Source organism: Aquarana catesbeiana, linkage group LG05 (assembly GCF_042186555.1).
Source record: "Aquarana catesbeiana isolate 2022-GZ linkage group LG05, ASM4218655v1, whole genome shotgun sequence".
Lineage (NCBI taxonomy): Eukaryota > Metazoa > Chordata > Amphibia > Anura > Ranidae > Aquarana > Aquarana catesbeiana.
The window spans coordinates 373,903,413-373,917,215 of NC_133328.1; the positions used below are offsets into that span (position 1 = coordinate 373,903,413).

General features: G+C 44.1%; 1 protein-coding gene across 1 annotated transcript in view; it reads right to left on the minus strand.

Moving 5' to 3' along the window:
* The window catches only part of LOC141144890 (uncharacterized), a 137,739-nt gene that overhangs the window by 100,710 nt on the left and 23,226 nt on the right, over positions 1–13,803 (minus strand). The gene's annotated exons all lie outside the window — the stretch shown is intronic.

Below are 13,803 nucleotides of genomic sequence, written 5' to 3' on the forward strand. Positions count from 1 at the left end.
TATTGTTTGGATTGTCTAGTAGAGTTCTTATGTTTATTTCTAGGAAAACAAATTGTTTTGATCTTCTACCTGCTGGATGATCAGGTAACAGTACACAAAAATATTGTTACTGACATCAACAACAGGGCACCATTTATCCCAATGATACTAACAATGGTCCCAATGACATTGACACCAACGATGGCACACTATACCTCCCCCACTGTGACACCAAGGATAGGGCACTATTCCTCCCACTGACAGCAACGATGGGGAGCTATTCCTTACACTGACACCAATGATAGTGAGCTATTATTTCTACAATTGACACCAATGATGGCGTACTATTCCTTCCAATGACACCCACGATGGTGCACTATTCTTTCCATTGTGCACTATTCCTCTCCCTAATGCTAAAGATGCATTGTTTACTCCCAATGACTTGAGAACAATTTCTACTCCCAATGGCCAGAGTCTACCTCTCTAAAGTCTGAAGGACAGAATTAACCACTTCAGCCCCGGAAGGTTTTACCCCCTTCCTGACCAGAGCACTTTTTACAATTCGGCACTGCGTCGCTTTAACTGCTAATTGCGCGGTCACGCAATGCTGTACCCAAACGAAATTTGCGTCCTTTTCTTCCCACAAATAGAGCTTTCTTTTGATAGTATTTGATCACCTCTGCCGTTTTTATTTTTTGCGCTATACACGGAAAAAGACCGAAAATTTTGAAAAAAAATGATATTTTCTACTTTTTGTTCTAAAAAAAATCCAATAAACTCAATTTTAGTCATACATTTAGGCCAAAATGTATTTGGCCACATGTCTTTGGTAAAAAAAATGTCAATAAGTGTATATTTATTGGTTTGCGCAAAAGTTATAGCGTCTACAAACTAGGGTACATTTTCTGGAATTTACACAGCCTTTAATTTATGACTGCCTATGTCGTTTCTTGAGGTGCTAAAATGGCAGGGCAGTACAAAACCCCCACAAATGACCCCATTTTGGAAAGTAGACACCCCAAGGAATTTGCTGAGAGGCATGTTGAGCCCATTGAATATTCATTTTTTTTGTCCCAAGTGATTGAACAATGACAAAAAAAAAAAAAAAATTACAAAAAGTTGTCACTAAATGATATATTGCTCACACAGGCCATGGGCATATGTGGAATTGCACCCCAAAATACATTTAGCTGCTTCTCCTGAGTATGGGGATACCACATGTGTGGGACTTTTTGGGAGCCTAGCCGCGTACGGGACCCCGAAAACCAATCACTGCCTTCAGGATTTCTAAGGGCGTACATTTTTGATTTTACTCCTCACTGCCTATCACAGTTTCGGAGGCCATGGAATGCCCAGGTGGCACAAACCCCCCCCAAATGACCCCATTTTGGAAAGTAGACACCCCAAGCTATTTGCTGAGAGGCATGGTGAGTATTTTGCAGCTCTCATTTGTTTTTGAAAATAAAGAAAGACGAGAAAAAAAATTTTTTTTTTTTCTTTTTTCAATTTTCAAAACTTTGTGACAAAAAGTGAGGTCTGCAAAATACTCACTATACCTCTCATCAAATAGCTTGGGGTGTCTACTTTCCAAAATGGGGTCATTTGGGGGGTTTTTTTGCCACCTGGGCATTCCATGGCCTCCGAAACTGTGATAGGCAGTGAAGAGTGAAATCAAAAATTTACGGCCTTAGAAAGCCTGAAGGCGGTGCTTGGTTTTCGGGGTCCCGTACGCGGCTAGGCTCCCAAAAAGTCTCACACATGTGGTATCCCCGTACTCAGGAGAAGCAGCAGAATGTATTTTGGGGTGTAATTTCACATATTCCCATGGCATGTTTGAGCAATATATCATTTAGTGACAACTTTGCGCAAAAAAAAATAAAAAAAATAAAAAATTGTCTCTTTCCCGCAACTTGTGTCACAATATAAATTATTCCATGGACTCAACATGACTCTCAGCAAATAGCTTGGGGTGTCTACTTTCCAAAATGGGGTCATTTGGGGGGGTTTTGAACTGTCCTGGCATTTTATGCACAACATCTAGAAGCTTATGTCACACATCACCCACTCTTCTAACCACTTGAAGACAAAGCCCTTTCTGACACTTATTGTTTACATAAAAAAATTTTTTTTTTTTGCAAGAAAATTACTTTGAACCCCCAAACATTATATATTTTTTTTAAAGCAAATGCCCTACAGATTAAAATGGTGGGTGTTTCATTTTTTTTTTTCACACAGTATTTGCGCAGCGATTTTTCAAACGCATTTTTTGGGGAAAAAAACACACTTTTTTACATTTTAATGCACTAAAACACACTATATTGCCCAAATGTTTGATGAAATAAAAAAGATGATCTTAGGCCGAGTACATGGATACCAAACATGACATGCTTTAAAATTGCGCACAAACGTGCAGTGGCGACAAACTAAATACATTTTTAAAAGCCTTTAAAAGCCTTTACAGGTTACCACTTTAGATTTACAGAGGAGGTCTACTGCTAAACTTACTGCCCTCGATCTGACCTTCGCGGCGATACCTCACATGCATGGTGCAATTGCTGTTTACATTTGACGCCAGACCGACGCTTGCGTTCGCCTTAGCGCGAGAGCAGGGGGGACAGGGGTGCTTTTTTTTTTTTTTTTTTTTTTTCTTTATTATTATTATTTTTTTATCTTATTTTTAAACTGTTCCTTTCATTTTTTTTTTTTAATCCTTTTTATTGTTATCTCAGGGAATGTAAATATCCCCTATCATAGCAATAGGTAGTGACAGGTACTCTTTTTTGCAAAAATTGGGGTCTATTAGACCCTAGATTTCTCCTCTGCCCTCAAAGCATCTGACCACACCAAGATCGGTGTGATAAAATGCTTTCCCAATTTCCCAATGGCGCTGTTTACATCCGGCGAAATCTAAGTCATAAAATGCTCGTAGCTTACGGTTTCTTAGGCCATAGAGATGTTTGGAGCCACTCTGGTCTCTGATCAGCTCTATGGTCAGCTGGCTGAATCACCGGCTGCATTTTCAGGTTCCCTGTTGAGACAGGAGAGCCAGAGAAAAACACGGAAGACGTTGGGGGGGGAGGGGCATTCCCTCCCACTGCTTGTAAAAGCAGTCTAGAGGCTAATTAGCCGCTAGGATTGCTTTTACATGAAAGCCGACCGCTGGCTGAAAAGAATGATACCAAGATGATACCTAAACCTGCAGGCATCATTCTGGTATAACCACTCAAAGTCGTGAATGGCGTACCTGAAGACAAAAAAATGGTTAACAATAAAGCACAGTAAACGGTAAGGTATAAAAAATTGCATACCTGAAAAGCAAACATGATAAAACATAATAACAATAAAACATTGCAGAATAGAATACAGTAAAAAAGAGCAGAACAATAGAGAGAGAATAGAGAGAGAGAGAACAATAAAACGACAACTATTTTTTTTTATTTTATATTTTTGTATGTGTTTTTTTTTTTTTTTTACACTTTTTTTTGTAACTAACTTTTATAACTGTAACCGGTTCCAGGTTCGGGTCTCTCAAAATGCGATGGCATCTTGGGAGACCCTGTGAAAGTGTGCCTAGTCTGTGCAATGCTGTACCCTACGCTAATACTCAATTAGTGAATGGTAGCGTTCAAAAAATTCACCAATGCAAAGACCAGGATTGTCAGGACAGGAGGGACAATAATAGTGGGTGTCACGCCTATATCCGCGCTTGCTGCAGACACGACATCTTTTTTGGGGGGGTTCGTTGGGTAGGGGTACTCGGGAGGACATAAAGAAAATGCCTCTCATGCAGTCGACTGCATTTGGTTGGGGATGTGAATGGGGGAAGTACGGGCGCTGCAGAAGCGGTGGGTTCCCAATTAGGATTGGCGAATGCAGCAGGAAGGGCACTATGGGCACGACGGGCCTGTGTTTGTCTTTTTGGTGGCAGCGCGACACTACTTGTGCTTGCCACCTCACCAGCTTGAACTGCACTTATGGGACTCGCCACGTCACCAAGTGTTACTGCAGTGCTGGTTTGACTACGACCGGGGTGTACTAGGCTGCTGGTGCTTGACAGTTCACCAAAACGCTACCAAAAAAACTGTTAGCGATCGCAGGGATCAGGCCTGACTCTGCGAACGCTGCAGTTATGCGTTTAGTGTTTTGTAAGTGTCAGTGATCGATCGATACTGCACTTGGGTGGGCTGGGCTGGGCGGAGGGGCAAAATGCAGGTGCTAGCAGGTATCTGGGCTGATCCCGCTAACACTGCGTTTGTGGGAACCCTAAACTGCTGGGGACGCTAGTATAGATCTGATCGGATCAGATATTGATCCGATCAGATACTATACCACTAAGGGAGGCGTATGCTGCGTGCGTGGGTGTTAGCGGTACTGGCGCTAACCTGACACTGCTTGGGGCTGGTGCTTGCCAGTTCACCAAAACGCTACCAAAAAAACTGTTAGCGATCGCAGGGATCAGGCCTGACTATGCGAACGCTGCAGTTATGCGTTTAGTGTTTTGTAAGTGACAGTGATCGATCGATACTGCACTTGGGTGGGCCGGGCAGAGGGGCAAAACGCAGGTGCTAGCGGGTATCTGGGCTGATCCCGCTAACACTGCGTTTTTGGGAACCCTAAACTGCTGGGGACGCTAGTATAGATCTGATCGGATCAGATATTGATCCGTACAGATACTATACCACTAAGGGAGGCGTATGCTGCGTGCGTGGGTGTTAGCGGTACTGGCGCTAATCTGACGCTGCCTGGGGCGACGCATATCACCGCCGGGCGATCAGGGGGCTAAACCTTTATTCGGTAATAAACGGCGGGTGCCCTGACACTATAAAAAATAAACGAACTAACCAGCGTCACTCGTAACAGTTATAGGGTGATCAGTGGTGAAAGGGTTAACTAGGGGGCAATCAAGGGGTTAAAACATTTATTAGATAGTATATGGGGGTCCCTGTCGCTATAAAACGCTGACGGCGAACCTAAATATTTACCTCACTAACTAGCGTCACCAGCGACACTAATACAGCGATCAGAAAAATGATCGCTTAGTGACACTGGTGACAGGGGGTGATCAAGGGGTTAAAACTTTATTAGGGGGGGTTAGGGGGGTATCCTAGACCTAAAGGGGGGTAACACTCACTGCCCTAACACTGTAACTGTCACAAACTGACACTATGCAGTAATCAGAAAAAAAAAAAAAAAAAAAAATACTGCTAATGTCAGTTTGTGACAGGGGGGGGGGTGATTGGGGGGGGATCGGGGGGCGATCGGGGGGCGATCGGGGGTGTAAAGTATGCCTGGCATGTTCTACTGTGTGTGTTTGTGTTGTGTGCACTTACATGTCTTCTCTCCTCGGCGCTGGACGGAAACTGCCAGACCGAGGAGAGATGACATCACATCCTCTGCCTGTGTGAAACTACACACAGGCAGAGGAGGATTCCCATTGGCTGGGAGCGATCGCGAGGGGGGGGCCACGATCGGATGGTCTCCCCCTCGCCTCCCGACGCTCCCAGTCAGATGCCGACCGCCGCTGGCACCGGGGGGGGGTCCGATCGGACACCCCGCCCGCGGGAGGCAGATCACGTATATATACGTGATTCTGCCTGCCCGTGCCATTCTGCCGACGTATATCTACGTTAGGCGGTCGGCAAGTGGTTAAGCATGCCACCTAACCCTGAAGAAAAATTCAGGGTAGTTTGCATGTACACAATTAAAGCAAAATTGTAGCATCAAAAATACACAAATACAATTTATTTTTTCATTACTGAATCCACAGCCCTGGCAACAGAGTAAAGGTGGGGAGTGCATACTATGCATCGCTGGAGGAGAGAAGGCTTGGATATACATATGTATGATGTACATACAGTGGATATAAAAGTCTACACACACCTGTTAAAATGTCAGGTTTCTGTGATGTAAAAAAATGAGACAAAAGGTAAATAATTTCAGAACTTTTTCCACCTTTAATGGGACCTATAAACTGTACAACTCAATTGAAAAACAAACTGATTTTTTTGTTTGTTTATGTGGTTGCATAAGTGTGCACACCCTCTTATGACTGGGGATGTAGCTGTTCTCAGAATTAAGCAATCACATTCAAACTCATGTTAAATAGGGATCAGTACACACCTGCCATAATTTAAAGTGCCTCTGATTAATCCCAAATAAAGTTCAGCTGTTCTAGTAGGTCTTTCCTGACATTTTCTTAGTTGCATCCTACAGCAAAAGTCATGTTCCGCAGAGAGCTTCCAAAGCATCAGAGGGATATCATTGTTAAAAGGCATCAGTTGGGAAATGGTACAAAAGAATTTCCAAGGCATTAGATATACCATGGAACACAGTGAAGACAGTCATCAAATTGAGAAAATATGACACAACAGTGACATTACCAATAACTGGACATCCCTCCAAAATTGATGAAAGGACGAGAAGAAAACTGGTCAGGGGGGCTGACAAGAGGCCTACAGCAACATTAAAGGAGCTGCTGGAATATCTGGCAAGTACTGGCTTTGTGGTACATGTGACAACAATCTCCTGTATTCTTCATCTGTCTGGGCTATGGGACAGAGTGGCAAGATAGAAGCCTTTTCTTACGAAGAAAAACATCCAAGCCCAGCTAAATTTTGCAAAAACACATCTGAAGTCTCCCAAAAGCAAGTGGGAAAATGTGTTATGGTCTGGTGAAACCAAGGTTGAACTTTTTGGCAATAATTGCAAAAGATATGTTTGGCGAAAAAAACAACACTGCACATCACCAAAAGAACACCATACCTACAGTGAAGCATGGTGGTGGCAGCATCATGCTTTAGGGCTATTTTTCTTCAGCTGGAAAATGGGCCTTAGTAAAGGTAGAGGGAATTATGAACAGTTCCAAATACCAGTCAATATTGGCACAAAACCTTCAGGCTTCTGCTAGAAAGCTAAACATAAAGAGAAACTTCATCTTTCAGCTTGACAACGACCCAAAGTATACATCCAAATCAACAAAGGAATGGCTTCAACAGAAGAACATTCAAGTTTTGGAATGGCCCAGCCAGGGCCCAGACCTGAGTATGATTGAAAATCTGTGGGGTAGGGTTGTCCCGATACCACTTTAAGACCGAGTACAAGTACCAATACTTTTTTTCAAGTACTCACCGATACCAATTACCGATACTTTTTTTTTTATGTCACGTGACAGTGGGTTTTTTTTACAATTTTTTTTTTTGTTTGTTTTTTTACAATGCTTTCTTTTTTTTAGGGAGGGAGGGGGTGGATGGTGTCTGTGTTTTTAATTTTAATCTTTATTTTATTTTTTTTAAATAATTTTTTTTTATTATTTATTGCAATACTTTTTTTTTTTTTTTAACCACTTGCCGACCGCCGCACGACTATATACGTCGGCAGAATGGCACGGGCAGGCAAAAGGACTTACATGTACGTCCTTGCCTGCCCGCGGGTGGGGGGTCCGATCGGACCCCCCCCCGGTGCCAGCGGCGGTCGGCAAATCTCCCCCGGCGATCGGAGGTGAGGGGGAGGCCATCCATTCGTGGCCCCCCCCTCGCGATCGCTCCTGGCCAATAGGATCATTTCCCTGCCTCTGTATTGTACACAGAGGCAGAGGAAATGATGTCATCTCTCCTCGGCTCGGTATTTTCCGTTCCGGGCCGAGGAGAGAAGACTGTAATGTGAGTGCACAACACACTACACACACAGTAGAACATGCCAGGCACACAAAACACCCCGATCCCCCCCCCGATCGCCCCCCGATCCCCCCCCCAATCACCCCCCCCCCCCCCCGTCACAAACTGACACCAGCAGGTTTTTTTTTTTTTTTTTTTTTCTGATTACTGTATTGGTGTCAGTTTGTGACATTTACAGTGTTAGGACAGTTAGTATTACCCCCCTGTAGGTCTAGGATACCCCCCTAACCCCCCCTAATAAAGTTTTAACCCCTTGATCACCCCCCGTCACCAGTGTCGCTAAGCGATCATTTTTCTGATCGCTGTATTAGTGTCGCTGGTGACGCTAGTTAGTGAGGTAAATATTTAGGTTCGCCGTCAGCGTTTTATAGCGACAGGGACCTCCATATACTACCTAATAAATGTTTTAACCCCTTGATTGCCCCCTAGTTAACCCTTTCACCACTGATCACTGTATAACCGTTACGGGTGACGCTGGTTAGTTTGTTTATTTTTTATAGTGTCAGGGCACCCGCCGAATAAAGATTTAGCCCCCTGATCGCCCGGCGGTGATATGCGTCGCCCCAGGCAGCGTCAGATTAGCGCCAGTAACGCTAACACCCACGCACGCAGCATACGCCTCCCTTAGTGGTATAGTATCTGTACGGATCAATATCTGATCTGATCAGATCTATACTAGCGTCCCCAGCAGTTTAGGGTTCCCAAAAACACAGTGTTAGCGGGATCAGCCCAGATACCTGCTAGCACCTGCGTTTTGCCCCTCCGCCCGGCTCGGCCCAGCCCACCCAAGTGCAGTATCGATCGATCACGGTCACTTACAAAACACTAAACGCATAACTGCAGCGTTCGCAGAGTCAGGCCTGATCCCTGCGATCGCTAACAGTTTTTTTGGTAGCGTTTTGGTGAAATGGCAAGCACCAGCCCCAGGCAGCGTCAGGTTAGTGCCAGTAGCGCTAACACCCACGCACGCACCGTACACCTCCCTTAGTGGTATAGTATCTGAACGCATCAATATCTGATCCGATCAGATCTATACTAGCGTCCCCAACAGTTTAGGATTCCCAAAAACGCAGTGTTAGTGGGATCAGCCCAGATACCTGCTAGCACCTGCGTTTTGCCCCTCCGCCCGGCCCAGCCCAGCCCACCCAAGTGCAGTATCGATCGATCACTGTCACTTACAAAACACTAAACGCATAACTGCAGCGTTCGCAGAGTCAGGCCTGATCCCTGCGATCGCTAACAGTTTTTTTGGTAGCGTTTTGGTGAACTGGCAAGCACCAGCCCCAGGCAGCGTCAGGTTAGTGCCAGTAGCGCTAACACCCACGCACGCACCGTACACCTCCCTTAGTGGTATAGTATCTGAACTGATCAATATCTGATCTGATCCGATCAGATCTATACTGGCATCCCCAGCAGTTTAGGGTTCCCAAAAACGCAGTGTTAGTGGGATCAGCCCAGATACCTGCTAGCACCTGCGTTTTGCCCCTCCGCCCGGCCCAGCCCAGCCCACCCAAGTGCAGTATCGATCGATCACTGTCACTTACAAAACACTAAACGCATAACTGCAGCGTTCGCAGAGTCAGGCCTGATCCCTGCGATCGTTAACAGTTTTTTTGGTAGCGTTTTGGTGAACTGGCAAGCGCCAGCGGCCTAGTACACCCCGGTCATAGTCAAACCAGCACTGCAGTAACACTTGGTGACGTGGCGAGTCCCATAAGTGCAGTTCAAGCTGGTGAGGTGGCAAGCACAAGTAGTGTCCCGCTGCCACAAAGAAGACAAACACAGGCCCGTCGTGCCCATAATGCCCTTCCTGCTGCATTCGTCAATCCTAATTGGGAACCCACCGCTTCTGCAGCGCCCGTACTTCCCCCATTCACATCCCCAACCAAATGCAGTCGGCTGCATGAGAGCCATTTTCTTTATGTCCTCCCCCTAGTACCCCTACCCAACGAACTCCCCCAAAAAAGATGTCGTGTCTGCAGTAAGCGCGGATATAGGCGTGACACCCGCTATTATTGTCCCTCCTGTCCTGACAATCCTGGTCTTTGCATTGGTGAATGTTTTGAATGCTACCATTCACTAGCTGAGTATTAGCGTAGGGTACAGCATTGCACAGACTAGGACACACTTTCACAGGGTCTCCCAAGATGCCATCGCATTTTGAGAGACCCGAACCTGGAACCGGTTACAGTTATAAAAGTTACAGTTACAAAAAAAGTGTAAAAAAAAAAAAAAAAAAAAACACAAACAAAAATATAAAATAAAAAATAATAGTTGTCGTTTTATTGTTTTCTCTCTATTCTCTCTCTCTCTATTCTCTCTATTGTTCTGCTCTTTTTTACTGTATTCTATTCTGCAATGTTTTATTGTTATTATGTTTTATCATGTTTGCTTTTCAGGTATGCAATTTTTTATACTTTACCATTTACTGTGCTTTATTGTTAGCCATATTTTTGTCTTCAGGTACAGCATTCACGACTTTGAGTGGTTATACCAAAATGATGCTTGCAGGTTTAGGTATCATCTTGGTATCATTCTTTTCAGCCAGCGGTCGGCTTTCATGTAAAAGCAATCCTAGCGGCTAATTAGCCTCTAGACTGCTTTTACAAGCAGTGGGAGAGAATGCCCCCCCCCCCCCCCATCGTCTTCCGTGTTTTTCTCTGGCTCTCCTGTCTCAACAGGGAACCTGAGAATGCAGCCGGTGATTCAGCCAGCTGACCATAGAGCTGATCAGAGACCAGAGTGGCTCCAAACATCTCTATGGCCTAAGAAACCGGAAGCTACGAGCATTTTATGACTTAGATTTCGCCGGATGTAAATAGCGCCATTGGGAAATTGGGGAAGCATTTTATCACACCGATCTTGGTGTGGTCAGATGCTTTGAGGGCAGAGGAGAAATCTAGGGTCTAATAGACCCCAATTTTTTCAAAAAAGAGTACCTGTCACTACCTATTGCTATCATAGGGGATATTTACATTCCCTGAGATAACAGTAAAAATGATTAAAAAAAAAAAAAAAATGAAAGGAACAGTTTTAAAATAAGATAAAAAAGCAAAAAAATAATAAAGAAAAAAAAAAAAAAAAAAAAAAAAAAAAAGCACCCCTGTCCCCCCTGCTCTCGCGCTAAGGCGAACGCAAGCGTCGGTCTGGCGTCAAATGTAAACAGCAATTGCACCATGCATGTGAGGTATCACCGCGACGGTTAGATCGAGGGCAGTAATTTTAGCAGTAGACCTCCTCTGTAAATCTAAAGTGGTAACCTGTAAAGGCTTTTAAAGGCTTTTAAAAATGTATTTATTTTGTTGCCACTGCACGTTTGTGCGCAATTGTAAAGCATGTCATGTTTGGTATCCATGTACTCGGCCTAAGATCATCTTTTTTATTTCATCAAACATTTGGGCAATATAGTGTGTTTTAGTGCATTAAAATGTAAAAAAGTGTGTTTTTTCCCCAAAAAATGCGTTTGAAAAATCGCTGCGCAAATACTGTGTGAAAAAAAAAAAATTAAACACCCACCATTTTAATCTGTAGGGCATTTGCTTTAAAAAAATATATAATGTGTGGGGGTTCAAAGTAATTTTCTTGCAAAAAAAAATAATTTTTTCATGTAATCAAAAAGTGTCAGAAAGGGCATTGTCTTCAAGTGGTTAGAAGAGTGGGTGATGTGTGACATAAGCTTCTAAATGTTGTGCATAAAATGCCAGGACAGTTCAAACCCCCCCCAAATGACCCCATTTTGGAAAGTAGACACCCCAAGCTATTTGCTGAGAGGCATGTCGAGTCCATGGAATATTTTATATTGTGACACAAGTTGCGGGAAAGAGACAAATTTTTTTTTTTTTTGCACAAAGTTGTCACTAAATTATATATTGCTCAAACATGCCATGGGAATATGTGAAATTACACCCCAAAATACATTCTGCTGCTTCTCCTGAGTACGGGGATACCACATGTGTGAGACTTTTTGGGAGCCTAGCCGCGTATGGGACCCCGAAAACCAAGCACCGCCTTCAGGCTTTCTAAGGGCGTAAATTTTTGATTTCACTCTTCACTGCCTATCACAGTCTCGGAGGCCATGGAATGCCCAGGTGGCACAAACCCCCCCCAAATGACCCCATTTTGGAAAGTAGACACCCAAAGCTATTTGCTGAGCGGTATAGTGAGTATTTTGCAGACCTCACTTTTTGTCACAAAGTTTTGAAAATTAAAAAAAGAAAAAAAAATTTTTTTTTTTGTCTTTCTTCATTTTCAAAAACAAATGAGAGCTGCAAAATACTCACCATGCCTCTCAGCAAATAGCTTGGGGTGTCTACTTTCCAAAATGGGGTCATTTGGGGGGGGTTTGTGCCACCTGGGCATTCCATGACCTCCGAAACTGTGATAGGCAGTGAAGAGTGAAATCAAAAATGTACACCCTTAGAAATCCTGAAGGCGGTGATTGGTTTTCGGGGTCCCGTACGCGGCTAGGCTCCTAAAAAGTCCCACACATGTGGTATCCCCATACTCAGGAGAAGCAGCAGAATGTATTTTGGGGTGCAATTCCACATATGCCCATGACCTGTGTGAGCAATATATCATTTAGTGACAACTTTGTGCAAAAAAAAAAAAATAAATAAATAAATTGTCACTTTCCCGCAACTTGTGTCAAAATATAAAATATTCCATGGACTCAACATGCCTCTCAGCAAATAGCTTGGGGTGTCTACTTTCCAAAATGGGGTCATTTGGGGGGGGTTTGTGCCATCTGGGCATTTTATGGCCTTCAAAACTGTGATAGGTAGTGAGGAGTAAAATCAAAAATGTACGCCCTTAGAAATCCTGAAGGCGGTGATTGGTTTTCGGGGCCCCGTATGCGGCTAGGCTCCCAAAAAGTCCCACACATGTGGTATCCCCATACTCAGGAGAAGCAGCTAAATGTATTTTGGGGTGCAATTCCACATATGCCCATGGCCTGTGTGAGCAATATATCATTTAGTGACAACTTTTTGTAATTTTTTTTTTTTTTTGTCATTATTCAATCACTTGGGACAAAAAAAATGAATATTCAATGGGCTCAACATGCCTATCAGCAATTTCCTTGGGGTGTCTACTTTCCAAAATGGGGTCATTTGTGGGGGTTTTGTACTGCCCTGCCATTTTAGCACCTCAAGAAACGACATAGGCAGTCATAAATTAAAGGCTGTGTAAATTCCAGAAAATGTACCCTAGATTGTAGGCGCTATAACTTTTGCGCAAACCAATAAATATACACTTATTGACATTTTTTTTACCAAAGACATGTGGCCAAATACATTTTGGCCTAAATGTATGACTAAAATTGAGTTTATTGGATTTTTTTTAGAACAAAAAGTAGAAAATATCATTTTTTTTCAAAATTTTCGGTCTTTTTCCGTGTATAGCGCAAAAAATAAAAACGGCAGAGGTGATCAAATACCATCAAAAGAAAGCTCTATTTGTGGGAAGAAAAGGACGCAAATTTCGTTTGGTTACAGCATTGCATGACCGCGCAATTAGCAGTTAAAGCGACGCAGTGCCAATTTGTAAAAAGTGCTCTGGTCAGGAAGGGGGTAAATCCTTCCGGGGCTGAAGTGGTTAAATCAGCCCTGTTGGGGGGCTTTGTGAGATATCAGGGGTCTTAATAGACCCCTGATATCTCCCCCTTGAGAAAGAGAAAGAGACCGAGGATAGAGATTCCCCAGTTCCTTTCTCTGCAGCCTCAGCTGCACTGAAAATGAATGGAGAGAAGACAGCGGCTCCTCTCCATTCATAAACTGAGACATCGTAATCACAGGAGATTACAATGTTTCAGATATGTGAATGGACAGTCAGCTGACTCTGTCCATACAATAAAGGAAGGAGGAGGACATGGAGAGGTACAGCAGAACGGAGGGGGATACGGAGGAAAACTGGAGGGGGACAGCAGCAGAAAGGAGGGGGACAGCAGAGCGGCGGGGGACACGGAGGAAGAAAGGAGGGGGACACAGAGGAAGAAAGGAGGGGGACAGCAGAGCGGAGGGGGACAGCAGCAGAACGGCGGGGGACACGGAGGAAGAAAGGAGTGGGACAACAGAACGGAGGGGGCATGGAGGGGGACTGGAGGAGGATGAGGTGACAGTCAGCGGTGATCGTGTGTGGGGGAGTTACAAGCCAC